Raw genomic sequence first — 11088 nt, forward strand, 5'->3', positions numbered from 1 at the left:
TGGTTGCTTCAACCATGGTCAACACGTAGTGCTTGCCTTGGCGGGTTTGGGGAAGGGTGATGTAGTCAACTTGCCAGGCTTCACCATATCTGTACTTTGACCATCGTCCACCATACCACAGAGGCTTCACCCGCTTGGCCTGTTTGATTGCAGCACAGGTCTCACAACTGTGGATGACCTGTGAGATGCTGTCCATGGAAAGGTCCACCCCTCGGTCACGGGCCCATCGGTATGTTGCATCTCTCCCCTGATGACCAGAGGCATCATGGGCCCAACGAGCTAGGAATAATTCTCCCTTGTGCTGCCAGTCCAGATCCACCTGTGATACTTTTACCTTGGCAGCTCGGTCCACCTGCTCGTTGTTGCGATGCTCTTCATTAGCCCGACTCTTGGGTACGTGCGCATCCACGTGTCGAACTTTCACGGTCAGCTTCTCTACTCGGGCGGCGATGTCCTGCCAAATCTCAGCGGCCCAGATGGGTTTCCCTCTGCGCTGCCAGTTGGCCTTTCTCCAGCGATCCAGCCATCCCCACAGAGCATTAGCTACCATCCATGAGTCGGTGTAGAGATAGAGCCTCGGCCACTTCTCTCGTTCAGCGATATCCAAAGCCAGCTGGACGGCTTTAAGCTCTGCAACCTGACTCGATCCACCTTGTCCCTCGGTAGCCTGTGCAACTCGTCGTGTGGGGCTCCATACTGCAGCTTTCCACTTTCGATTAGCGCCTACAATTCGGCAGGAACCATCAGTGAAGAGGGCATAACGTCTTTCAGTCTCCGGTAGCTCATTATATGGTGGGGCTTCCTCAGCACGAGTCACTTGCTCTTCCTCTTCTTCAGAGGATAATCCAAAAGTCTCACCTTCAGGCCAATTTGTTATAATTTCTAGAATCCCAGGGCGATTCGGGTTTCCAATACGGGCACGCTGTGTGATGAGGGCGATCCACTTGCTCCATGTGGTGTCGGTGGCATGATGCGTGGAAGGAACCTTTCCCTTGAACATCCAACCCAGCACCGGTAGTCGGGGTGCCAGAAGCAACTGTGCTTCAGTGCCAATTACCTCTGAGGCAGCTTGGACTCCTTCATAGGCTGCCAAGATTTCCTTCTCTGTGGGAGTGTAGTTGGCTTCAGACCCTCTGTAGCTTCGGCTCCAGAATCCCAGTGGTCGGCCCCGAGTCTCACCAGGCACCTTCTGCCAGAGGCTCCAGGACAGACCATTGTTCCCGGCTGCAGAGTAGAGCACATTCTTCACCTCTGGTCCTGTCCTGACTGGGCCAAGGGCTACCGCATGAGCGATTTCCTGCTTGATCTGGGCAAAGGCTTGCTGCTGTTCGGGGCCCCAGTGGAAATCATTCTTCTTGCGGGTAACCAGGTAGAGAGGGCTCACGATCTGGCTGTACTCGGGAATGTGCATCCTCCAGAAACCTATGGCGCCTAGGAAAGCTTGTGTTTCCTTCTTGCTGGTCGGTGGAGACATCGCAGTGATCTTATTGATGACCTCAGTGGGAATCTGACGTTGTCCATCTTGCCACTTTACTCCCAGGAACTGGATCTCTCGGGCAGGTCCCTTGACTTTGCTCCTTTTGATGGCAAAGCCAGCTTCCAGGAGAATCTGGATGATTTTCTCTCCTTTCTCAAACACTTCCTTTGCTGTGTTTCCCCACACGATGATGTCATCAATGTATTGCAGATGTTCTGGAGCCTCACCCTTTTCCAATGCAGTCTGGATCAGTCCGTGGCAAATGGTGGGACTGTGCTTCCACCCCTGGGGCAGTCGGTTCCAGGTGTATTGCACACCCTTCCAGGTAAAAGCAAACTGGGGCCTGCATTCTGCTGCCAAAGGAATGGAGAAGAAGGCATTGGCAATGTCAATAGTGGCGTACCACTTCGCTGCTTTGGACTCCAGCTCGTACTGAAGTTCCAACATGTCCGGCACAGCGGCGCTCAATGGTGGCGTGACCTCATTCAGGCCACGGTAGTCCACCGTCAGCCTCCATTCTCCACTGGACTTACGCACTGGCCATATAGGGCTGTTGAAAGGTGAATGGGCCTTGCTGACCACCCCTTGGCTCTCCAGTTTGCGAATCATCTCATGGATGGGAACCACAGAGTCTCTGTCGGTGCGGTATTGCCGACGGTGCACTGTTGCTGTGGCGATTGGCACCTGTTGTTCTGCAACTCTTAGCAGTCCCACGGCAGAGGGGTCATCTGAGAGGCCAGGCAATGTACTCAGTTGTCTGATATCTTCTGTCTCCACAGCAGCTATCCCAAAAGCCCAACGATGTCCTTTTGGGTCCTTGAAATATCCATTTCTGAGATAATCTATGCCGAGAATGCACGGGGCCTCCGGGCCAGTCACGATGGAGTGTTTCTGCCACTCGTTCCCAGTTAAACTCACTTCAGCTTCCAGTACAGTCAGCTGCTGGGATCCTCCTGTCACCCCAGAAATAGAAATGGGTTTTGCTCCCACATACCTTGATGGCATCAGAGTACATTGAGCACCGGTGTCAACCAAAGCCGTGTATCTTTGTGGGTCAGATGTGCCAGGCCATCGGACCTACACAGTCCAAAAGACCCGATTCTCCCTTTCCTCTACCTGGCTAGAGGCAGGGCCCCTCTATTCCTGGTCATGTTGCATGTTGCTCCCTTCCGATGAATACGTTCCTGAGGTCCCTTCAAGAGGATCGGTCATATTATCATTCCGGTACCGTCTGGAGTTCTGTGTGCGGGAGACCGGAGCAATGTTGACTCTAGATGCGCTTCTTGTGGTAGTTGTCCCTCTTTTTAGTTCACGTACCCGAGCTGCTAAGGAGGAGGTGGGTTTTCCATCCCACTTACTCATGTCTTCTCCATGTTCCTGAAGGAAAAACCAGAGGTTACCTCGTGGGGTGTATCCTCTCTCCCTGGTTGGGGGTCGCCGGCTCCTAATGGCAGAGACTCTTGTTGGTTCTGGTGAGATCTGGTAAATCTCTTCCTTAAGTTCCTTTTTCAATTTCTGATGGCCTTCTTCAATCAAGCTCCGGACTTGCTCAGCCAAAAGACTTGTTTCCACGGATGAGACATGGGTGCGAAACGGGGCTGTGACGGTGTCCTCGTAAATCCTCAGTTTGTTCACCAAGACGCCCACCCTGTCCTCACCTTCCCTCCATTGCAGTGTTGCCAGGTAACGGGAGCATATCTCTGGTCCAAGGCGTGCGAACCTCAACCACATCTGTGACGTGCACTGGACACCATCTGGGCTCTTAGGAAATCTCTCATCTTCTGAGAAAATGATCTCCAGCACAGCCAATTCCCTCAGGCACCGGATACCTTGTTCCATTGTGCTCCATTTTCCTTGGTGCACCTGGAGGTCTTCTTTACAAAGGTACCTGTCCCTTACACTTGTAAGCAGTCGCCGCCAGAGGCTGAGGGTTTCTTGGGTTCTCCCGATCCCCTGGTCAATGACCACATCCCGGGACAGAGATCCCAGTTGCCTGGCCTCACTTCCGTCCAGAATGGTGTCATTGGCTGCAGCGTCCCAGATGCGAAGCAGCCAGGTCAGGATAGACTCGTTTGTCTGGCGGGTGAATTCCCTCCGCAGGTCACGCAGCTCACCCAGGGATAGTGATCGAGTGATGATCTCCGGTTCTGCTTCTTCTGCTGGGTGCGAAGGTCCTGCTGCATCCTCGTCAGTCACTATGCGGACTGATTTGCTTTTTGATTTCTTCTTCTGCACGGGGGCAACTGCAATCGGTTTAGGCTGTTCTGGTTCAGTGATGGTTTGCATGGGGACGCTGACAGTGCTTTTGGTTCCCTTCTCCTCTGTGTCAGTCTGCGTGGACATGGACGCTGTTGTCTTGCGTCTGGGTTCTTTCTCCTCTGTGTCAGTCTGCGTGGACATGGACGCTGTTGTCTTGCATCTGGGTTCTTTCTCCTCTGTGTCAGTCTGCGTGGACATGGACGCTGTTGTCTTGCATCTGGGTTCTTTCTCCTCGGTGACAGTCTGCGTAGACATGGACGCTGTTGCTCTGCTCTTTTTCCCTCCCTCATCCTGAGGATGCTGTGCCATAGCTCTGATTCTAAGCATGGTGTACATGGTGCAGGCTGTACAGAGAAGACAAAGCAGAACTGACAGCAAGTTTATGCCGTCTTTGACATCCAGAGGGAATTCAATATTTTCAAAAACTGCTGTGCCTGGTCTGAAAGGCTGGAAGAAACCACTCTCTACTCCTCCCACCAGGGGCTGGGTGCGATTGTTGAGGAGATCCCAGACATAGGAGCCCAGACTAGGACAGCCAAACAAAACTGAGTATATATTCCGAATGGTATTCATCGCCTCACAGGTTATTATGCTGTAGACATAATAAACCAATAAAGCAATTCTCATACCATTTCCTGGTTTTAACAGGAGTAATACAACAGGCAGGTAGTTCCCCATGTGAGGAAAAATATAGAGAGCAAGATACAGTACCCATGCAGACCAGCTGAGCACCATGGTGAATAGATTTCTGTTTATACAAAATTGTAATTCTGACTTTTTCTCAGAGCAGGCCCCACGTTGGGCGCCAAATTATGTACTAGTTTGAAAACAAACCAGTGGGAGGCACTAAGTCAGAATAACAATTTAATGGAAATTAAAGAAAAGGGGAAAAAAAGGTAAAAGAGAACACTGTCAAACTGACAGAGTCAAGGTACAACCTGACACCCTGTTAGGCAGGGTGGTGGTAGCAGTCTGGTAGAATGGTGGCTGCAGTCCTCTGAAGCAGTGATCCTGTAGTAAAACAGTCTGCTCTTCCTCAGGAAGTCCAATGGTGGCTGTGTAGCTCCTGTCCTCTGGAAATCCAGTGGGAAGCCGGTGTCTCTGGTGTTCAGCCTCAGCTTATATCCACGCTGGGATGCTTGGTTCCTCCCTCTGGGTGGAGCATCTCACAATGGGGTAACAAGTCATGAGGCAGAGTGTTGATTAGGCTCATTAACAGAAGATAGTCCAGAGGGAGTTATCTCTGAGTCAGGCGGCAGGACAATGATGGGCAATTAACAGAAAGATAGTCTGGGGGGAGGAGGCAAGGAAACACTGCCCCACCTGATTTTAACAGCTGATGGGGATGGTAATAGAATACACTGCAACCCAGGACAGCTCCAAATGATGCATGCTACAGAATGGTCAATAAGATCTCACACGACAGTCAGCCAAGATTAGTGATATACAGTTGAAATTTATCTGGTCACTAAATTTCTTAGCATAACTACCATTAGTACATAATTCTACATGATCATTATTATTAACTAATTTCAGAGATAGTATTAACTATCTCTGAAACAGGCTTAAAAGCAAACACTGCTGTTAAAACAGCATACTTTTAATTTAATAGTGGATTTGACCTATCAATTTGATATGGCTCTGCTTTCCTGAAAAGCAAAAGGTTATGTCTCAACATGGACTTTCCCCTTCCCTTTGTTTACTTAATTTAGATACATCACTCTTTGGAGGGCGAGAGCTCAAGCACAGCTGGTGTCTCAGCAGAGAACCTTTTCAGAAGACCAAGACAGGACCTGTATGCTACAGCCTGCTCAGCCAGCACATATCCTAAAGGTCGCTGTTATTACCAGTGTGGGTATTGTGACCCCAAGGGGTAGTGGGCTGCCAGCCACCACCAGAGATTACAGTGAGGGTGGTGAAACACTGGCACAGGTTGCCCAGAGAGGTGGTGGATGGTCCATCCCTGGAAACATTCAAGGTCAGGGTGGATGGGGCTTTGAGCAACCTGGTCTATTTGAAGTTGTCCCTGCTCATTGCAGGCAGTAGGACTAGATGCCTTTAAAGATCCATTGCATTCCAAACTATTGGATGATGATTCTACATTTTGTAGAGGTAAAGTCACTAACAGCAGTCCTTGTAGTCAAAATCCTTGCAGTCAAAACCTCTGGAGTTCAACATACAGTGAAACACATAATTCATTCTTTTTAAATGAACAGCGGCGGCTGAGCTGCTTTGTTGCTGCAGAAGAAGTGATGCTTCTGCATTTTAAGTCACAGCATTAACTTCTGGCATTCATACATCTCAATTCTAAAAGCATTGGAAACATCCAACCCAAATTCCACTTAAAAAAAAAAAAAAAGAGCAGTTTTCACAGGAGGTTAGGTTTTTCCAAACATTTTCAACACAGGTGATGCAGACAACAGTGCTGAAAAAATCCTGAATACAACAAAGATGATTGTCCAGCTTGCAGTCTCTGTACAGGTACCACACACCAATAAATACTACTCCTTGTCAAAGTAAAAATCAAGTTTTAAAAGGAACATCTAGCTAAAAATTCAATTGTGATTATCCAAATCTCTGGCTGACTAATGAACCACTGTTCTTCCTGCTAGTATCTGAGAATGTCAAGATTACATGAGATTCACTGATGTTTTAAAAACGGTATTTAAATATTAACACTAGGAAACACTCAGTTGAGAGATCTGTCTTCAACTCTTTTCTCTGTTGCTGGACCAAGTGTAGTATTTAGGGAGCTGTGACAGTCTTTTCTCACTGCTGTTCCAGAGAGGCACCTTTAAGTGATATGGAAGTGCTCTGCTATGTCTGGAGCCACGAGCTTTGTTTCTGACTTATGCAAAGTGAGCAGCAACTACAAATCTGACATACATCTCCTGAAACTTAATGCTGAAGAAGCTGACTTCAGACAACTAAATAATTAACCTTGTGAATAAGCAAAAGATTTGCCACTGACCCACTTCCCAAAGAGCCTGCATGAAGCTGACAATAGTCTTGTTCCATCAGCACCAGAACAAACATCTCATATCACTTCTGTCCTTCCCTCCCTATTTTTCAATGCTGTGAAGCTCCAGGAAGTGTCTTGAAAGCCACTCAGCTGTGGAAAAAAGGTGTGGGAAACCAAGAGCTGCTCAGCACCTTATGGCCCAAAGGTCCCTTAGTGCTCTTGGTATTTTTATCTGAAGACGGTGAAAGACACCAAATACCTCAAGTTTCTTGTCCCAGCCCATGTGCAGGACACTGCAGGAGTTGCATGCAGCCTCTGCACATTGGAGTCAACACATGTGTGATGGCAGCATGAGGAGATGAGGTGATTTCAGCCATGCCTTGTGCCTTATGAAGCCCGTCTAGACAAAACCTGGGTGCAAGCAGTGCCTGAGGGTGAAGTGTGTCCTCCTCTCCTTCCAGCTCTGCCAGCACCAGTATGCTCCCAAAATAAAGAGGGCCATATCTGTGTGGGTACTTCTGTGCTGATAAAGCTCTCCCAGCAGAGACGAGACTGCATCAACATCAAAGGATCTTTGCTGGCTTGGTTTTATGGGTGAGCCTTCACGTACACACCTATTCTTCCACAGAAATAATCAATGCCTTCAGGGTTTTTTGCCAGCTCCTTCTCCCTCTTCCCTGCCCTTGCTATGTGCTCATCCCAGTCATGATATATGTTCCACATATGCAGGGTGCCATTATTTAAGCATTGGAATCTGGTGCCTTTTAGGATGCGCCAAGGTACCCGCGGTATTGCTTGGCTTTGCAGATATAACAGAAAATTTAAAGAAGCTCAGTGTCTTCACGGAGGAGCAAATGGAATTGAGATTGATACCCTAAGGGCCATAAAATGGCACCAGACACACATGTTTAGGCATCTGCACACCACCCTTATTTCCTTTGACAGGAATGGTTGCTTAAGCACTTCGTACATGTATTTATACATATTTATAAACAACTAAGTGCAGTTTTTTTCATCTACAGCTGAATTCTGCTCTTCAATCTCTGCAGAGTAGACCTTACCATGAGCTGAAAAGGCACTGCTATTTTAAATATTCGGGGGTTTTTTCTCGTTTAGCAGCACACATACTATTAACGTTGTTACACATGGGAGTTCTTATAAGGATTGGATTGAACTAGACACTCAAACAGAAATAAGCAATCTGACCTCAGCTTTTCAAAATGCCAGGAAATAAAAGGTTCAGAATTAAGAGTGATAATAACAAAATAAGTTCAAATGTTGCGATAAACTAATTTGCATGAGTACACTCAGGTTTTAGATGACAGAGTGACTAGCCATTACAGGTGATGTAGGCTGTTCAGTGAGGACAACTGAAGACAATTAAAGCACATTGGAATTCATACAGAAAGAGTAGTTAAGGGTTTTATAAACAGAGTCCATATGGCACTCCCAATATTCAAGCAGGTTAAACTGAAACTGAACAAAATAATAGCAAACTCAAAGCAGAGTATGCTTTGATGGTTTGTTCAGAGAAACAAATTCAAGAATGATCCGCCTTCTGTTCCACAAGGTAGTGCAGTTATCAAATTGCTTTAGTTGTAACATTACATCCACAAAAAAGAAAAAAAAACCCTCTTAAATAAAGAAAGGAAAAATTGCCTATATCTGGGCTGTCAGTGTAGCATTCCATATTTTCCTGGGATTCAGTCTGACACATGGAATAAAATGGTAATGCTCTTTTTTTGAACTTCAGCAGCTACTGAAATAACAAAGGTGTGATTATAAGCAAAGACAGATTCCAGATTGATCCTGACCTTAAAATATAAAATCCCTCAGCTTGTCAAAATAAGATGGCATCCTTGAAAGATATGAGACTTGTATAAATGGGCAAAAACCTTGAAAGAAGACTTCTAATGCTGGGATTATTAACTACTATTACTACTCTGTTAACTGCAGAGATATATTTATCCTGAAGTGCTGTTTTTAAAAGGAAATTTACTCACCCTGAGCCCATTGAAAATGTCTCACCCAATCGCATGAATCAAACCAACATGTCTGTTCAAGAGCTGTTCACAGTCCTTAGAACAAAGGTCCAGGCTTCCACATCGTGCTCCCTGGCAGGTAAGCTTGTACCTCCCACATCGATGGACTACTGCCTAGTGCCACCAGATAGCTCTGTTCCTAGGCACAACCCATTTCTTACTGCATCTAGATCTCCACTGAGAATACAACCCAAAACTAACCTGGCGTATCTTATCAAAAATGCACATGGTTTAAAAAAAAAGGAGCTAATGGAGTTACAATAGGGTGAGGTGTAATGAAAAAAAAATGCAGGCGGGATTTAATAGAAAAAAGAATATACCATCATTAGGCAAAGATGTGGGCTGTAGGAAACCAAAGAAACATTGAGAGAAGCTTTTCATCCTGGAATAGCTTGGCTTTGTGACCCGCTTGCTAAACGGCAGAGTCTTTCTCATGAAACTCTAAGTACTAAAGAAGATAAACTCTTTTCCCTTGATCTGTGAATTTGAAAATTCACCATCAGGGATTTTACAGCAACAGATGGCACATCTGTCTCTGAGTTTCCTTGTTATTTTCCTGCCCTGTAAGAATATAATGATGGTTTTGCACCTACATACTGTATATGTTGAAATATAATTTGGAATAACCTTACAATTACGTGATTGTCTCCAGTTCCCATGGAAAACTTTGTATTTTTGAGTCTGAGGATAATTTCATAGTAACTCATGGAATCATGGAATGGTTTGCGTTGGAAGGACCTTAAAGATCATCTAGTTCCAATCCCCCTGCCATGGGCAGCAACACCTTCTATTACACCAGGCTGCTCAGAGCCCCATCCAACCTGGCCTTGAACACTTCCAGGGACGGGGCATCCACAACTTCTCTGGGCAGCCTGTCCCAGTGACTCACCACCCTCACAGTAAAGAACTTCTTTCTAATATCTAATCTAAAACTACTCTCTTTCATTTCAAAGCCATCACCCCTATCACTACATGCCCTTGTAAAAAACAATGTCTCTGGCTCTCTTGTAGGCCCTCCTTAGATACTGGAAAGCTGCTATAACTCATATTTCTTCAAATTAAGATTCCTCAGTATCACACAATTAAATGATCCCTTTAATTTAGCCAGCTATTTTGAAACTCAGAGACCAATGTTCACCTGGGGATAAATTAATGGTTAATGGCCATGTGGATGCACCTACATAATCAAACTTCTCTCCTCTGTTTTTCCACATTGCTTTGCATCCACGTGTGCTGTGCCGTCCTGAGCACAAATTGCCTGGATGTTACCTCCTTGTTGAAAGGCTGGCAGGCAGCCATGGGGCCCCATGTGTGACTCTGTGCTCCTGGAACCACACTCCAGCAATACGACAGCGGTTGTACCTTATGCATTTGTATGGAGCCATGCAGAGGTCATGGACTTGGCAGTCTGGGAAGGAGACCATTTAGTCCTGCCTCAACAACAGCCGTGATGATGTGAAGATACACAGATGTATATCAAAGCCATGCTGAGAGGGGTCACTCTGGGAACACTGCTCAAAGCAAACGAAGGGCCTCGGCACAATGATTTAAAAACAAACCTCTGGAAAGAAGCAGAATCCTGGCAATGCTCCAAGTACCTTTCTCAAGTACCTCTGAGCAACAGATGGACTTTTTCCAGCAAAACCACCGATTATGTATAACGCAGACAAAAGGCACAGAGGAGTTCATGGTCCTTACCCAGGCCTCCAGTGACAGTGAGCTTCCTTTCTCCATACTGGAGCCCAGACCAGAACCTGGGAGGACAGAAAGCTCTTTCACCCCTGCACGCACACACATGGAGTGAGAGCGTCTAGCCAGTCCTAAGCGAGTCACTGTGGGACTGCTGTGGTTTCAAATAAAAATAGTATGATGGAGGTATGTTTATGAAAACATCAAATACAGAAAAGAAAGGCAATGTAAAACACACTTTCCTTTTTATAAGGCATATTTAGCATTTTACAAGGTATACTTTCCCAAGTGAGGAATGGAAAATTGCAAAGACATTGAAAGCACTCAGCTAGATTCAGTGTCATTAAATGTTCATTCAGCACAGTCACTCCAAAGAACTGCACAGCACAGTGTATGTGCCTGCAAATAACAAGAATGACCTTAAGACAAGAATGATGCTCTCTTTTGGCATGAAAATCATGGCCTTTATCAGTATCACAGATGTAAATAATTTTCCATTCCCATCTGCAACAACTTTGGTAGACTGTGCTTCTCAGTGGCGTCACTGGGTAATTTTGCTGCTTTGTCTTTTGCCTTGCTGAATAAGCTCATTACTGATCCTTGGTGGCTTACATCACACCAACATCTTCCACATAGGAGGTGAGAGTGCAAAGGCTCAC

Source organism: Corvus moneduloides, chromosome 4 (assembly GCF_009650955.1).
Source record: "Corvus moneduloides isolate bCorMon1 chromosome 4, bCorMon1.pri, whole genome shotgun sequence".
Lineage (NCBI taxonomy): Eukaryota > Metazoa > Chordata > Aves > Passeriformes > Corvidae > Corvus > Corvus moneduloides.